This window comes from Sitophilus oryzae, unplaced genomic scaffold (genome assembly GCF_002938485.1).
Source record: "Sitophilus oryzae breed Bouriz unplaced genomic scaffold, Soryzae_2.0 scaffold_682_pilon_pilon, whole genome shotgun sequence".
Lineage (NCBI taxonomy): Eukaryota > Metazoa > Arthropoda > Insecta > Coleoptera > Curculionidae > Sitophilus > Sitophilus oryzae.
In genome coordinates, this window is record NW_022147287.1 from 2,313,360 (window position 1) to 2,332,765 (window position 19,406).

A 19,406-nucleotide genomic window follows, 5' to 3' on the forward strand; every position below is an offset into this window, starting at 1 on the left:
ATATTTTAAGAACGGTTGCTCGTACCGATTTTTACAAAGAGACATTTTTTGCGTAAAAAGTTACGAAAATATATATTTTTTCACTCAGTGGTTTTATACAGGTACAGACGAGAGAAAAGTTATTACTCTTCAAAACAGTTAAAACATATGTATGTAGGTGGCGCCCCCTACAAATTAGAGTCATATTGACAACAAATTCAAATTTTTCATGTTAAAAAACCCTCAGACACCAAATTTCATCCAAATATTGACGTTACTTATTTGGAAAAAATCGAAATAAAAATTAAACTTCTACACCCTGTATTTCCGAAACTAAGCATTTTAGGACATACATTTGTACGAACTTTTTTACTTATTTTTATCTGCAGAATATGCTGCCAAAGTTTCCGGAATACAGTTCGGACCACCCTGTACAGATATATTTATAGCTCTGTATTTCTAAAAATCGTATCAATATGTTGTGATTACATATTACATAATACAGCACATAATATTCACTTATTTCAATTACTAAAAAAATATAAGAAACACATTTTTAAAATTTTGTTAATCATCAATTTTTGAATGATGTGATCTTAAAATAAATGAACGGACTAAAAATCTAATAATGTAATCTATAGATAAGACGAGGACCACAATAGCTTAAAAATCTAAAAAAAAACAATTTCAAATTCCTACGAAACTGATTCTAGTAGAATATTTTTTTTGTTGACGTTGGAGTGTCTACTTGCTTGCTTGGCATAGTGACACTAGCCGTACATTTCACGAGCCGCCTCTGTTGATTCGGACGGCACCGAATGATAAATAATTTCATTAGGGTAATTGCAGCGGCGTACTAGAAGGGGTGAGGGAGAGAACGAGAAACAGTAACGGAGTGACATTTGAAAATAAAATCCGTAAGGCAGTGCTCCCGCCGAGATGTTGCTTTATAAATTGCGTCGGGCTTGAAAAGAACACCAAAGATTCAACTACGTAGGTTGTTTGGGTTGGCGACATATAATTTTAATTTAGCCTATATTATAATCTAAAAATATTTAAAAATGATAGTAACAGAAAAAAAATGACTTGGATTTTTCATTTTAGTTTTATATTGGATTGGTAATATTCTGGAAGTAAAACTAAAATAATTAAAAAAATTTTTTTTTAAATATCAAGTTTTTTTTGAAACTTTTACTAAGTTTTAACTTTCGATAAAGTTCTTTGAAATTAAGTTTAATTTTTAATAGATATTCATAATTATTGCGTATATGATAATCATTTGTTATTTGATACACTTTTGAGATACTCTACTTAATGGTAATACTGAGATATTAAATAATTTGTTTGGTTCAGAAATTACATTTTTATAGCAAGTACTAATTTTATACTAACACAGGGTTGCGTGTAACCTTGCTTTTATACAGTATGTCCACGGATTGTCTTTACAAGCGGAAAATTTTTTATTATTGACATTTTGAGGAAAATGCATTCTTTCTAAAGATTTTTGCTTGTTCTGAAATAGTTAATCACGTTTATACTTTTTCAAATTCCCATGCCGTTTTAGAGAAAAATAATATGGTTGAATTTTAAAAGTTATAGTTTTCAAGTTTATGTAAATATAATTTCGATTTAATTCTATAGTAGATGGTTATTATTAATTTTGATTCATATTTTTTGATGTTGGTAAAGTATCATATTTTCCTGTAACTATTTCCTATATACAGGGTGGTCCGAACTGTATTCCGGAAACTTCAGCAGCATATTCTGCAAATAAAAATACGTAAAAAAGTTCGTCTAAAATGCTTAGTTTCAGAGATACAGGATGTAGAAGTTTCATTTTTATTTCGATTTTTTTAAATAATTTTTGAAGTAACGTCAATACTTGGATGGAAATTAGTATTTGAGAGTTTTTTGACATGAGAAATTTGATGTTGAGGTCAGTATGACTCCTACTAGTAGAGAGCGCCACCTATATGTGTTTTAACTGTTTTGAAGCGTAATAACTTTTTGTCCGTACCTGTATAAAACTACCGAGTGAAAAAATATGCATCTCTGTGACTTCTTACGTAAAAAATATCTCTTTATAAAAATCTCTACGAGCAACCGTTCTTAAGATATTTAGAATGGAAATAGTCAATACATGTCAATATTGACGAAAATTAAACACGTTGAGTTGATCATAAATTTTTCTGCAAAAAATGATGATAAAACAGTTTCTGTTGAACTTTTGACTCGTAAACATTTCAAATCTATGATTTCAGTCTAGTAACTATTTAGTCAACATATTTAATTTATGTCAATGATGACAGGTATTGATAATTTCGATTCCAAATATTTCAAAAACCATTACTCGTAGCGATTTTTTCCAAGAGACCTTTTTCACCTAAAAAACGTAAATGTATATTTTTTTACTCAGTAGTTTTATACAGGTACGGACGAAAAGTTATTAATCTTCAAACCAGTCAAAAAATATGTAGGTGGCGCCTTCTACTAGAGGAGTCATATTGACATCAAAATTAAATTTCTTATGTCCAAAAATTCCCAGACACCAATTTTGGTCCTAATATTGACGTTACTTCAGAAATTATTTGGAAAAAATCGAAATAAAAATGAAACTTCTACACCCTGTATCTCTGAAACTAAGCATTTTAGGACATACGTTTATACGAACTCTTTTACTTATTTCTATCTGCAGAATATGCTGCCAAAGTTTCCGGAATACAGTTCGGTTGTATATATTCTTTTCGGTAGCATTGAATTAAATAAATGTTGTGCTTCTTTGATCTTTTAAAATAGCAAAAAATATGACGGTAATTAAAATCATCATTAACTATACTGGGTGCGTCTCAAAAGTGGCTCCGAAAAATTTCCTGTGAAACAGGAAGTGACCAAAAACAACTGAATACGTCACTCAATCCTAATTTATGTCATATATTAACATACCAAATCTCGTTTTATTATCTGAAAAAATAAAAAAGTTATAAGGGTGAGCCACTTTTGAGACGCACCCGGTATATAAAAAAAACGACATTATATTACCATAGAAACGCGTTTTGATTTTTAGAATTTTTAATTCAACTGTATTTCCATGTTTTTTTTTTTAATTTTCTTTAAAATGGTATGGAAATTTGGAAAAGTATAAACGGGATTAACCATTTTAGAACAAGCAAAATTTTTATGAAGAATGCATTTTTCTCAAAATGTCAATAATAATTTTTTTTCCTCTTTTAAAGACAATTCGGGGACATTGATTTTAGACTATAGCATTTTTTTACTAGATTTTGTAGTTTTTAAAAAAAATGTATCTGTAAAAAACACCGTATTGTAGCTTAATGACGTGCTTTTCAAAAATTTGCCTTTGATCTGCCATCCTAACTTACAATAACCTAACTTACAACGATAATATATAAGATCTGTTCGTTTTCCTGTTATTATCGATTCTGAATCGTCCTAGAACTCTCCAGCGCATGCGCAAATGAAATAATGCCTTCATATTTCCTTCTGCGCATACGCATCACAATTCTAGGACGGTTCAGAATCGGTAATAACAGGAAAACGAAAAAAGCTATAAATTATCGTTGTCAGCAAATAATTTGATTTGAAGTACTTCAGTGTTGTATTGTTATTAGTATTACTTTCATAAAACCTATTTTGAGATTCGCATTTGTGGTAATATTTGCTGTCTGTTAATATTATTAACAAAAAAATATTAGATTTTAAATTAGTTAATAATAAGTCTCTAATAAATTAGACTTTTACAGATGAGTAAAATTTCTCTAGCAAATGAATAGTGATATAATAAATTGTTTTCCTCCTAATTTTTCAGTTTTTGTCCATTTCCAATTTTTGTTGTATTAACATAAAATGAAAAAAAATCATAATCTGATTCCTCCCGCAAATATAGCGAACAACAAGGAGATGCATTTCATCATTACACTGCGGTAAATAATTTCAAAACTTGTCGCACTAAACTGCAAAATAACGACCGTCCCGTTAAGTTCTATTCTTTTGAAACGATGTCTCCCAAGGCAAAGAGTTCCACTCATTCTTAGAAATATATTCAGCTTTGTTTACTACTCTCTGCTCTTTCTCTTTCTGCCATATTCTTTATTTGCTTTTATAAGAATAGTTTAAACTTGGCCTGGGCTCCACCTCCGGGGCCTAGGGTCGTTTCTCCTTCCTTTATTTCTGTTGTGCGTTGATTTATTTTTTGCGATTATGGTTTCTATCCACTTAAGTGATTGCTAGAACAGAAAAAGTAACCGAAAAAACACAAGTTTTAAGACAATTTTGTTTGAAAGATTGTTTTGAAACTCTGACTTTGATAAAACTGAAATTTGTTTTAACTTTTAAATTCATAATTAATTTTAGATTCATAATCTAGGTGTATTTTGTATACCAGGTGTGTATATCATACTTCTTCAGCTAATGGTAAACTGCTGATGGACACATTCCATCCAGTTCGAAAGGACCCAGTCCAGGAAAGTATTCTCATTATACTTTGGTTTTAATATATTCTTTTGATGATAATAATGTTATTTATTAACGAATTTGTACCCCCCAACCGAAGAATCATACTTCTTCAGCTAATGGTAAACTGCTGATCAACACATTCCATCCAGTTCGAAAGGACCCAGTCCAGGAAAGTATTCTCATTATACTTTGGTTTTAATATGTTCTTTTGATGATAATAATGTTATTTAATAACGAATTTGTACCCCCCAACCGAAGAATCATACTTCTTCAGCTAATGGTAAAATGCTGATGGACACATTCCATCCAGTTCGAGAGGACCCAGTCCAGGAAAGTTTCCTCGTTATAATTCGGTTTTAATATATTCTTTTGATGATAATAATGTTATTTAATAACGAATTTATACCCCCCAACCGAAGAATCATACTTCTTCAGCTAATGGTAAAATGCTGATGGACACATTCCATCCAGTTCGAGAGGACCCCGTCCAGGAAAGTTTTCTCGTTATAATTCGCTTTTAATATATTCTTTTGATGATAATAATGTTATTTAATAATGAATTTGTACCCCCCAACCGAAGAATCATACTTCTTCAGCTAATGGTAAACTGCTGATGGACACATTCCATCGAGTTCGAAAGGACCCAGTCCAGGAAAGTATTCTCATTATACTTTGGTTTTAATATGTTCTTTTGATGATAATAATGTTATTTAATAACGAATTTATACCCCTCAACCGTATAATCATACTTCTTCAGCTATTGGTAAACTGCTGATGGACACATTCCATCCAGTTTGAAAGGACCCAGTCCAGGAAAGTTTTCTCATTATACTTTGGTTTTAATATATTCTTTTGATGATAATAATGTTATTTATTAACGAATTTATACCCCTCAACCGTATAATCATACTTCTTCAGCTATTGGTAAATTGCTGATGGACACATTCCATCCAGTTCGAGAGGACCCAGTCCAGGAAAGTTTCCTCGTTATAATTCGGTTTTAATATATTCTTTTGATGATAATAATGTTATTTAATAACGAATTTATACCCCCCAACCGAAGAATCATACTTCTTCAGCTAATGGTAAAATGCTGATGGACACATTCCATCCAGTTCGAGAGGACCCCGTCCAGGAAAGTTTTCTCGTTATAATTCGCTTTTAATATATTCTTTTTGATGATAATAATGTTATTTAATAATGAATTTGTACCCCTCAACCGTATAATCATACTTCTTCAGCTATTGGTAAACTGCTGATGGACACATTCCATCCAGTTTGAAAGGACCCAGTCCAGGAAAGTTTTCTCATTATACTTTGGTTTTAATATATTCTTTTGATGATAATAATGTTATTTATTAACGAATTTATACCCCTCAACCGTATAATCATACTTCTTCAGCTATTGGTAAAATGCTGATGGACACATTCTATCCAATTCGAAAGGACCCAGTCCAGGAAAGTTTTCTCGTTATAATTCGCTTTTACTATATTCTTTTGATGATAATAATATTATTTAATAACGAATTTGTACCCCCCAACCGAAGAATCATACTTCTTCAGCTAATGGTAAACTGCTGATGCACACATTCCATCCAGTTCGAAAGGACCCAGTCCAGGAAAGTTTTCTCATTATACTTTGGTTTTAATATATTCTTTTGATGATAATAATGTTATTTATTAACGAATTTATACACCTCAGCCGTATAATCATACTTCTTCAGCTATTGGTAAACTGCTGATGGACACATTCCATCCAGTTTGAAAGGACCCAGTCCAGGAAAGTTTTCTCGTTATAATTCGCTTTTAATATATTCTTTTGATGATAATAATGTTATTTAATAATGAATTTGTACCCCTCAACCGAAGAATTATACTTCTTCAGCTAATGGTAAACTGCTGATGGACACATTCCATCCAGTTCGAAAGGACCCAGTCCAGGAAAGTTTTCTCATTATACTTTGGTTTTAATATATTCTTTTTGATGATAATAATGTTATTTATTAACGAATTTATACACCTCAACCGTATAATCATACTTCTTCAGCTATTGGTAAACTGCTGATGGACACATTCTATCCAATTCGAAAGGACCCAGTCCAGGAAAGTTTTCTCGTTATAATTCGCTTTTACTATATTCTTTTGATGATAATAATATTATTTAATAACGAATTTGTACCCCCAACCGAAGAATCATACTTCTTCAGCTAATGGTAAACTGCTGATGCACACATTCCATCCAGTTCGAAAGGACCCAGTCCAGGAAAGTTTTCTCATTATACTTTGGTTTTAATATATTCTTTTGATGATAATAATGTTATTTATTAACGAATTTATACACCTCAGCCGTATAATCATACTTCTTCAGCTATTGGTAAACTGCTGATGGACACATTCCATCCAGTTTGAAAGGACCCAGTCCAGGAAAGTTTTCTCGTTATAATTCGCTTTTAATATATTCTTTTGATGATAATAATGTTATTTAATAATGAATTTGTACCCCTCAACCGAAGAATCATACTTCTTCAGCTAATGGTAAACTGCTGATGGACACATTCCATCCAGTTCGAAAGGACCCAGTCCAGGAAAGTTTTCTCATTATACTTTGGTTTTAATATATTCTTTTGATGATAATAATGTTATTTATTAACGAATTTATACCCCTCAACCGTATAATCATACTTCTTCAGCTATTGGTAAATTGCTGATGGACACATTCCATCCAGTTCGAGAGGACCCAGTCCAGGAAAGTTTTCTCGTTATAATTCGCTTTTAATATATTCTTTTGATGATAATAATGTTATTTAATAATGAATTTGTACCCCCCAACCTAAGAATCATACTTCTTCAGCTAATGGTAAAATGCTGATGGACACATTCCATCCAGTTCGAGAGGACCCAGTCCAGGAAAGTTTTCTCGTTATAATTCGCTTTTAATATATTCTTTTGATGATAATAATGTTATTTAATAATGAATTTGTACCCCCCAACCGAAGAATCATACTTCTTCAGCTAATGGTAAACTGCTGATGGACATATTCCATCCAGTTCGAAAGGACCCAGTCCGGGAAAGTTTTCTCGTTATAATTCGGTTTTAATATATTATTTTAATGATAATAATGTTATTTAATAACGAATTTATACCCCTCAACCGAAGAATCATACTTCTTCAGCTAATGGTAAACTGATGATGGACACATGCCATCCAGTTCGAAAGGACCCATTCCAGGAAAGTTTTCTCGTTATAATTCGGTTTTAATATATTCTTTTGATGATAATAATGTTTAAAGGTTTAATATTTAATAATTTAATTAATTAATTTTTAATATGTATTAAAAATCATAAATTATTACTATTATTACAATAATCAGAGCGGTTGTGTTCATTATTAACGTAAAACCAAACCTATCTTGTTTATAGTTGAGAAAATCGTATAAACTCTATTCCGCCTACCGAATAGCGAACAATAGGGAGATGCATTTCATCATTGCACTTGCATAAATGATGGCAAAACTCATTACTTTAAGCTGCAAAATAACGACCGCGCCTTGGCATTATTTTATTTTCGAATACAATACCACCTGGGGAACTAAAACCGCACGACTTACAAATATCAAAAAGATGAAAAAAAGCCTCTTAGGAATGAGAAAATGCAAAAAAGTGAAAAAATTATGTTTTTATCCAACAGCCACTACTTATACAGACATTACTCACATGTATACATGCATATAAAATAAATAATAACACACGCGTGAGTTTTCGAAGTTAAAACAAATTAGTGTGTTATAACTTCAAAGCCACACCATTTTATAGAAATTATTAAGCTTTATTCATAAATTATTAATTCAATTATTTATTTAAATTAACATTAGCATTAAATGAAATTAATACTAAAAATAATAATAATTTAATACTTAGTCCATAAGGATGATGGAGCAAATTTCTTCTGTAGTTCAAAGAAGTAAGCAAGCAAGATAGTTTCGTTTATACCTTTGACATGTTTTACTTTCATCCACTCTTCAAACGCCTTGAATTCCCTATCATATACGCCACGAGACTTTTCTGGCAGTATTTGTACTGTAGCCGCCTCTACCTGGTTAATAATTTCTTGCGGAAGATCTTCCTGAATCACTTTTCTTTAAAATCTGACTTGCTAGTTGATAATTCACTATTTTATCGTTAAAAAATCGCGATTTATCTAAATGAGGTCTTAATGTCAGTGCTATTTACAAAAAAAACAAAACGCACATCTATATTGCATAGTAACATAAACGCACCCTGATAATTTATTAATTCGCAACACAGAGTAGAACTGGTAGAGCCTTTTAAATATATTATTCTTTAGAGATTGAACATGAAACAGTTCTGCTGTTGGATAAAATTTTGTATGGCACTCGCGTGTTATAACATATAAGTTACTTGATCGATGGCTAAACATTTCCCAGCGTGACATATACAGTGTGTCAATTTTAAAACTTCCCACCCTTAATATCTTTCTTGCAGTTAAAAATATGAAAAATTGGAAAGACACGTCAATTTTATTTGTAAGGGGGACACTTAAAATGAATATTTTTAGCCTTTTTTTTTCAACCCCCTAAGAAGGGTAGATATCACCTTTACAATCTTAAATGGGAATGGGTGTCAAGTGGCACATCGTTTTAAAGGGCGTTTAATTCTCTTTTCAGTGGTATCCTACTTTATTGCTTTTTATCCAGAGGTTTCCGAATAATCGCGTTTCAAAGGTTTTGGTTTTCAGGTTAGTGTTTACACAAAAGTTATTGCAATGATCTTCTTGTAGTACAAATGATTAGAAGATTAGGTTACACCCCACTTACGTCCTATCTTATAAGTTGTTCAAAATGTTGTCCATTTTCCCGTAAACAGTAATAAAGTGTGTTTTCAAACACCTCTTTAACATTTCGGAAAATTTCACCGGAATTTGACTGGCATTCTGCTGTAATTCGCCTTTTAAGATCATCAATATCAGTAGATTGTGTTTTATAAACAATGTATTTAACATGTCCCCCCACCCCAAAAAAAGTCTTGAAAGCCATTCAATTGGTCCCCTTCTGCCAATCCATGTACCTGCAAATCTCTCGTTTAACCACTGTCGGACCGGAAAAAAATAATGAGCTGGAGCACCCTCCTGCTGGAATGTTAACAATTCCTCCTGTGAAACTGATTAGAGGTTGCATTCGAATTTGAGAAAGGAAACGTTAATGTTTATGATGTCTTCTGTTTATTAGTATTTCGAATTTTGACCCTCTAAAAAAATTTAATGGCTACGTCCATATTGCCACCTAATTTTCTAATCATTTGTACTACAAGGAGATCCACTGCAATAATTTTTGTGTAAACACTAGCGTGAAAACCAAAGTCTCAATGCAGGCATGTTTAATTGTTTCTGCATTTTTGAAACGCGATTATTAGGAAATCTCTGGACAAAAAGCTACAAAGTATGATACCGCTGAAAAGAGAATTAAATGTCCTTTAAAACGATGTGCCACTTGACCCCCATTCCCATTTAAGATTGCAAGGGTGACATCTACCCCTCCTAAGGGGTTGAAAGAAAAAGGTCAAAAGTATTCATTCAGAGCGTCCCCTTACTAATAAAATTGACGTGTTTTTTCGATTTTTCATATTTTTAACTGCAAGAAAGATACTAAGGGTGGGAAGTTTTAAAATTGGCACACTGTATGTAAGATACCACACTAGTAATAACTATTTGTGCGATTTTTTGTTTATAACTTTAAAACATATCAACTTCTCGTAAAAAATCTTTCTATTCAAAATTTAAGTAAGGTAATTTCCTTTTTCCTTTACAGCCAATTGAAAATTAGCGTTTTTTGGTTGTCTCCGCAATAATAATCCGAATGTCAATCGATAGTGATTTTAATAATTATAGTCCAGTAAATGAGGACACTGAACTAACATTTTCTTGAAATAAAAAATAAAGCTTAGGTTATTATCTATAAAAAAGATCCTAACATTTTTTTTCGTAAAGTCTCAGGAAAATGGTTAAAAACGGCCCTAAAGGATCAAAGAACGGGGTTTTCGCCAATATTGGCCGAAATATGATTTTCGTGATCGCCAAATCTTAGTTAAAAATATGATCCTGACACTTTTTTGGTAAAGTTTTCAGATATGTCCAAAAAACCGAGTTATTTTATTTTCAAATATATATTTTTTTTTAATATTTTGATGATATCTTATTTTCGTAACCACTGGATTCATTTTCATTTTTTTGTAAATTTAATCTACCACCTATATGTAGTCATAATATGACGATATAAGCCTATTTGCCAAGATCTATATCTGAAATCTGCCTAAGGCTTAGCCCGATCCTTTCATGTTAAGCCACACCCAAAATTCCAAACACACGTGCTTTTATTAAAGCTTGATTATGGTTTGCAGAGGTTCAGCATTTGCCATAAAATAGCCAGCAATTTATTACAAAACCATATAAATTATGTACTGTAATCACAAAACTTTGCACTGCAATGCACTGTAATCACAAAACTTCAATCTATTTCCGTATTGTAACGGAATTTTAAATTATGTCTTTATTTTCGAGAAAATTTTGACTAATCATAAGGAATATTTTGTTGATGTTTGACCATCAAAATCTTAAAAATAAAGAAGTTGTCTAAAAATGTGCTACAATACGGATATAGTATAATCTTTTATCTTTAATTTTCTTCTTCATTTGTGTAAAAATACCTAGTCAGTTTTACATAAAACGTTAAATGCCGAACGCTTATTTTGATACTTTTTTGGAAGTGAAATGGACTCTTAAACGTGTTTCTGGGGTTGAAATGTACCACCCCTAAAATATTTGCACTTATTTAAGACTCATCCTGTCTAATGTCACTGAATTTATACTTACTACTGATAAAACGAGGGGTACGAGTTTCACTCTTTGGCTCAATGAGCTCAATGAGCTTTGGGTTTAGTTTTAAGGAGGTATTAACGCCAGCACCAAAGCCACGAGTTTTACATTTATTACAAGAAACCTTTTGAGCTTTGTGCACTTTTTGCCGCTTGCCGTATCTTTCTATACTTTTATTCTGTTGATGTTTCTCAGACAAGAAGAGTATAAACTTATGAAGGGCCTGTGTTAAGCCGCAGACCCGAGATTTCGGGTGCCGGCTTCTTCTCCACTTCTATTGTTTGTATTGTGCGTCTGTTTATTTTTCGGCCCTATCTGCCCGAACTTTTGAAACTTTGCTGGTTTTGTTTTTTAACACTTTGGGATATCTTTGTCGCAAGAAATTAAATTTGTTTTTTGGTTATTTGAAATTCAATTTTAACTTTAAGGACTTATTTTTTTATAAGGTTTAATCCGATAAGTAGTAAAAAAAACAACCCTCGGAGTTCCCAATTGGCAAAAATGCGATATCCCCAAAGCTGTTTACAGCAACACTAGAAGAAATCTTCCGTCAACTGGACAGGACCAACAAAGGATTAAAAATAGATGGAGAATACCTTAACCATCTAAGACTCGCTGATGACATAGCCCTAATTGCAAATAGTCCTGAAGAACTACATGCACAAATTAATGATCTAGATACAGCGAGCGATAAAGTGGATCTTCAAATGAATTTAGCAGAAACTAAAGTAATCTACAAGGAACTAGTGGAAAGAAAAGACATTCTAATAACACAGCACTGGAAATAGTAGAAGCATATATATTTGGGACAGCTAATACACAGCTCGGAATCTCTACCACCAGACATCAGCAGAAGAATTAAGTTAGCATGGAGTATTTATAGAAGAAACTCAATCATATTCAAATCTAGAATGCCACTCTATCTAAAGAAGAAAACATTCGACCAATGTGTACTACCAGTCATGACCTATGCATGCCAAATCTGGACACTTAAAACGGACATCATAAGGAAACTGCAGGTTGTATAATGCTCAATGGAACGAAATATGCTGGGAATAACCAAGAGAGACCGTAAAAGAGCAGAGTGGATACGACAAAAGACCCAGGTAATAGATGTCATCCACAGAGTCAAACCCCTCAAGTGGCAATACACAGGGCAACTGGCAAGAAGGGTGGAGAATAGATGGACTACAACAATAGGTCTGTTCACTAAAAAAAAATTTGCACTAAAAGCAGTAAAAAATTAATGTTTTAATATGATAATACCAATTAAATACCTATTTTTTCAAAAAAAAATAAACTCCTTTGACAAGAGAGACTCTTGAAGTTATGCGCTCCGTTCAAATTAAATAAACGTGCTCTCATTGGCCTGACGTCACATGCCTGCCGCACGCAGCTCCACTTGCGACGGCATGACGGCATGACGGCAAGACCGTGATTCAGTTTGACTGTGACACTCCCTATACAAGGTATTGAAGTACAGTCGACATTTACAGTAGTTACATTATTATTTTTGTTGTTGAATACCGTAAAAGAAGTTGTATTTGTTGCTAAATATGGAGGAGGGTTTACAGAAAGGAGATTCACAGAATTTACCGCAAGTAGATGTCAATATGGTATTTGACTTTCTCGCGATGAATACTGATTATAACCAAGTTGAATCCAGTGGTGTTAAAGTCTTTTTACAATATGTTAATAACAATAACGAAATAGAGAAAAACTACTTAGCACAAATAAATCTGCAAATGTTAGCAAGAGGTGTTGAAAAAGGAATATTTTGCGTAGCACATCCCAATTTTGAAACTACAAAGGCAAGGAAATTACTGTTATCAACGTTAAATATGATGAGGATTTTACAAAAGGTCTTATTGACTCTGCCATACACTTTTGGAAAACCAACATTTTTAAATTACTGTATGCAGTTTTTACTGAATAAACATTTAAGATCTTAATAAAAATATCGTTTAGGAAACCATTGTTTTATTTAGAAACAGACATAGTATAATCTTAATGTACTATTGTATTATAATGGGTTTTTGTAAGTTTATTATGGCACAGAAAATACTAACTATGTTATCTAGTTTTTGAACCATTGCTGAAGAAATAGTAGAGTGGGGTCCTAACATTTTAAAATGTCGCAAGCGATTTATTATACGTTCAATATGTATTCGCACACTTGCAATTCGTTTTGTAAACAGAACGTCATCCTTGGTCATTTTTACATTACTTTCAACACTTGGAGGTCTGATCAATGTACATTTTTTTTCCTTAGGGATGTTATAATTTGTTTAAAACCTCGGTCTGCCATAATAACGCAATTTTCTGGAAGAACTTTTAAATATCCACAATCTTCAAAAATTGCAACATCGCTTGCGCGTCCTCCATACCCACAAGATATAAAGTTTATGAAACCATCAGGAGGGGGTACATGATATCAAATACTTTATAGTGTTACACTTTTTATAATCGGACCAAGTCAGCGCCTGTTGAACAGGGTCGCTAGGTTTTTGAATTTCAATTTCCAAGCAGCCGATGATAGACTGTACATTGTAAAAAGACATTCGAAATTGAATGGGAAGATTTGAATATATAAAAACTTAAACAGTTAGTTTTAAAAGTAAAATTTGATATAAAAATTGCCGACTCTGAACTGTCTGGAACTTAGAGAGGTAAAAAGTAAAGTGCGTGTTGAAAAGTAGAGTAAAAAGCGACATCTTGGGACTGAATTGAATTAAAAAGTGTGATTAAGTGTTAAAACTGTACCTAGTAGATCCTTTGTTTGCGTAAAATACAAACGTGTCTGAACAGAGGCTATATAATTTTACAATAAGGACTTTCCATCGACTAATAATAATTGAAGGGTCGTTTATGTCTAAGCGTAAAACAGAATCGGTACAAATAATTCTGAATACAGTGGCGTAACTTGTAGTACAGATAAAACTTGACTACAACTATGTAACTAATCTAATTAAATCTAGACAGGGATACAAGAAAACGGCGCAACGAATCCGTCCGTTATGTCTCTGATATTAGCGAGCATGTGACGTCACACCCACGGTAGCTCTCCTGGCAGCGTTTTCCCGCCTCGTCGAAAGGATTCAAATTGAATTACGAATAACTCGAAAAGTATATGAGTATTTGTTTTCAAACTTTGTACGGTCTTTCAATATGCACAAATTTATAATTTGCAGTAGAAAACTAAATTTTGTTGACAGACCTATTATAGCATGGTACCCACGAGGAATTAGTAGACCTAGAGGAAGACCAAACCTGAAGTGGAACCATGATATTAAGAAATTAGCAGAGATAACTTGGACCCGCAGAGCCAAAAATAGACAACAATGGGCCCAACTACAAAGAGAGTATCTAAATATGTGCGGAAGGCTACACCATAGTTTAAAATGGTTGAATAATTTCAAAATGATGACAATGATGATGAAGTAGTAAGTTATAGAAAAACGGATATGCCAAAGAGTCAAATATATAAAGGGTGAGTTTTTAATAAGTGCAAAAATATTTAGGGGTAGTAGATCTCGATAAAAGAAACATATTTTCTCTTTTTTTCGTTTTTCAAATAAGTCCAAAATAACGGAGATATTTTGCTTTGAAAATTAAAAAAAATAATTTTTCACTTACATTTTGAGAACCGCTGGATCTTTTCTTTCGTGTAAATTTAATCTGCTACCTATATTGCCTATTTTAATCTGCTACCTATGTTTTATGTAGATATTATGGTTTTTAACTAAAAATCAATCTTTTTAATTTTCTCTAAAATTACTTTTTGGAAAAGTATAAACAGGATTAACCATTTTAGAACAAGCAAACATTTTTATGAAGAATGCATTTTTGTAAAGATAATCCGGGGACATACTGTATAATAAATTCAATTTGTAGAATAATTAGATCAGTTTTATTAATGATAATCATTATAATTATAGGACAACCTCTATAACGATAAAAATGTTATAGCTGAAATTAAAAACAGGCATCTTTTGTATAATCTCACATATAATGTAATAATTTCTCTTGTTATACCGCATGATAGAATAAAAACGGTGTGCAGCTGGCTTGGAAATGACGATCGATGGCATTCTTCATATAATTTTGTATACAAAATCACAGCGATCTTCATTTCAAAGCCATCGCTGACGCTGTTTTTTTCGATGGTATTGTACAGGGTAGACCATTTCGGTTGTTTCTATAGGGTATCTAGGAAACCGTGAGAAATATTCAAATTTCGATACTGCAGTCTTTTAAAAAAAATACAATGGCGCAAACGGATCGTGGCTATCTTGATCGGTTTCTAAGCTACAGGGGGATTCTCAATTTTTTTACTTTTTGAAGATGTTTGATAGTTTGTTTATTTCAGCAACCACGGAAAAATGAATTATACATTCTAGAGGAGATTCATTCTTTTCTATGTAGAATGCAGTGGCGCAGTCAAACATTTTTCGAAAAAAATATTTTTTGAGATATTAACTATACATATGTTTTTTTAAATAGAACCCCCCGTATATTTCTAAATTTTCTTATTCACTTTGGCATGGACTTCTCGAAAATACATAACACTCTATATTTATTTTCACTATTAACCTCAACATTTCAAATTTTTGGAGGACATTAATATATTGATTTTATTCATCTTCTTTCTGACAATTTTTCAGACGCGATTTTTGAAAAGATCCCCAAAATTGATTATTTAAACTATATTCTAACCTTTTAAAAATGGCTGGGATTGGTTGCTCGCGCTCTGGATACCGCTCAAAATACAAATCAGCTGCCATTTGCTTATATTTGTGAGACTCAATATAACATTCTAACGTATTATATTTCTCAAATGTTTCAAATTTACTCATTTTTTTATTATTTAAAATACACACACTTCAGTCTGTTGAAATGAAATGTCCCGCATCCATCAAAAGTATGTTCCGATCACCATGACAACCGTTTACTTTGTTACTCGGCGCGGCCTACTATGTACTAAGTGGATATTTTAAGAAAAATTTGAAATGTTGAGATTAATAGTAAAAACAAATATAGACTGTTATATATTTTCGAGAAGCCCATGCCAAGCTGATTACAAAAATCTAAAAATATACAGGGGGTTCTGTTTAAAAAACCTAAGTATAGTTAATATCTCAAGAAATATTTTTTTCGAAAAAAGTCTGATTACGCCACTGCATTCTACACAGAAAAGTGCTTTTAGAATGTATAATTCATTTTTCACTATTAAACATCTTCAAAAAGTACAAAATTTGTAAATCCCCTTGTAGCTTCGAAACCGATCAAGATAGCCACGATCCGTTTGCGCCATTGTAATTTTTTCAAAAAAAGAACCCGAGACTGCAGTATCAAAATTTGAATATTTCTCACGGTTTCCTCGATACCCTATAAAAACAACCAAAATGGTCCACCCTGTACAAACCATACTTCAAAAAGTTTTATAACAGAATTTATAATTTAATATCAAAAGTAACGGTGTTGTATTATTAAATATTTTTTGAATGTTTTCTGGTCAATATCAATTAACACAAATATAAATTAAATCGCATAAAGTCAACTATTCTCATTTAATTAAACAATGCATTTAATTAAATTGTGTTTTGAAATATATTCGTCAATATTTGTTTATAGTATCGCTATAAATAGCTCGAACGAATAAAACCATCAATTTAATTTTGACTTTTAAGTGTTTTGTTTATTTTTGTCGTCTAAAATGCCTTAACTCTTTGACAAATCACAATTCCCAACAATTTCTGAAGTTTCAAACTCGGGAAATTTGTTAAGTAATTTAATTATATCTGCGTCGACGTTTTATGGAGAACAAGATTTTGGTATTTTCTCCCTTTTAAAAAAGACAAAAGTAAAATTTTCGGTAATCATAATTAAACTACAATAATTGGTTTTTGACTTAAAGGGAAGACAGATGATCAAAACTAAATTAATATAAATTGAGCGTTTATACAGAGTGTTTCTTAATGACATGCTAATATTTAAGGAAGTGATTCTTGGACCTATTCTAAGAAAAAACCTATTTGCCAAACAATACATATTTCTGAATACAATCTCTTCATGTATCAAAAATTGTAATATAGGTGAATCGTTGAATTCTGTCTCATGATTTACTTAAAGAAGTGGGCATCATAATCAGATAAGTTATGATCTCACTTTGATTTTTAATTATATTTTGTCTTTTCCTTTTTTTGGCACTGGTATTTTAGTCTGATAATGATGTAATTTGTCTGTTTAATTGTGCGTAATATTAATGAAATTAATTTTAAATAAATTGTTTGTAAGTCCGCCACCTTTTGCAATTGACAGCTCACATCACGCACGCTTATTTGTAATAAATTGATATTCACTGCAAACCAGTGATATACTTGACATTATAGAGGGTGGTCCAAATTGTATACGGGAAATATGGCAGCATATTCTGCAGATAAAAGCAAGTAAAAAAGTTCGTATGTATGTCCTAAAATGCTTTGTTTCGGAGATACGGGGTGTAGAAGTTTCATTTTTATTTCGATTTTTTTTTAAATCATTTCTTAACTAACGTCGATATTTGGATGAAAATTGGCGTCTGAGTGATTTTTGATATGAAACATTTGGGATTTTGATAGGACTCCTACTTGGCATCGTTAGTAAAGTATCACATTTTTCTATAAATATAAGCACCTTTTCCGTAGCATTCAACTAGGTAAATAAATTTTGTGTTTTTTTGACATTTTAAAACAGCAAAAAATATGACGTTAATTAAAATTGTGTCAATAATCTATCAAAGAATGAAATCGAAATTATATTACCATAGATATGTCTTTTGATTTTTAGGACTTTATCCATTAATAGACGGTATTAACCATTTTAGAAGAAGCAAAATTTTTTATAAAGAATGTATTTTTCTCAAAATGTAGACAATAAAAAAGTTTTTCATATATTCAATTGAATATTTCACGAAATAATTTGTTTCAAATATAACAAATTCATGAAATTCATTCAATAATTTGTAATATTCTGTTTTACATAATACAATTAAATGATAAGCTCAAAATTTTTTATGCGTTTGAATGCACCTAGATATTTTTTATATTTCTATTTCTTTAAATTATCCTACTATCGATGCTTTCTTTCAAATCGTTGCAGAAAGTTGGCGTTGAAATAGCTAATCCTAGCAACCGGCGCTCGTGATTTGTAAAAAACGTGAATATTTGTTTTTTTATTCTACAATAATACCAAGCTTAGTTTTTAGTTTTGTTTTTATTTTGCGTTAGTTTTAAAGTAGTGTAATGCGGTTTAAGTGTACTGGTTCCGTTTCAGCAGTTTTATAGTAAGGTAGGATTTATTTTATAGCTTTATATTTTTATATTTCTGTTGTTGGGAGGATTAAAGTTTTAAAATAAGCATGTGAAGCATATTTTTAAGATATACTTTTTTTGTTAAATACGAATTTTTAGCTTTATATGGCTCTATTATAATATGATCTAATAGGCGTGGTATATTGTAAACAACCGGCATATACAGGGTCCGGTAATAGTGCGTCGGGCATCTGTAGCTCCTAGAATAAAAAAACTTGGAAATGTTGTTTAAGTGCTAACCTAAAGTATGTACTAGGATGTATTTTAGGCAAATATTTTAACTTCTACAGGGTGGCTCAAAAAAGTGTGAGTGGATCGGGATAATTTTTTTTTTAATAGAACAACCCTGTATATTATTGCATTTTTGGCTTTCCTTCAGATCACTTTACATAATCCTAAGATATGAGTAGATATATTTCGATAGTTTATTATAATATTTCAATAAATAAATAAAAAATGATGTATATTTTTCATTCTTAAAAAATGTATTAAAAATACAAGAACTGTCCTGAAATCAAAACTATATTATGTATTTATGTTAGATGGTCTGTACTTACTTTACTATAAATATCGTAATATTAAATCATACAAAATTCTATGCCAAACTTTCTAAAATATAAAATAAGTTTTCTTGTTTTTTTTAAATGGAACACCCTGTATATTTTTTTTAGAAAATGGAGAATTAAAAAATTTACATTTTTATGTATTTAGAG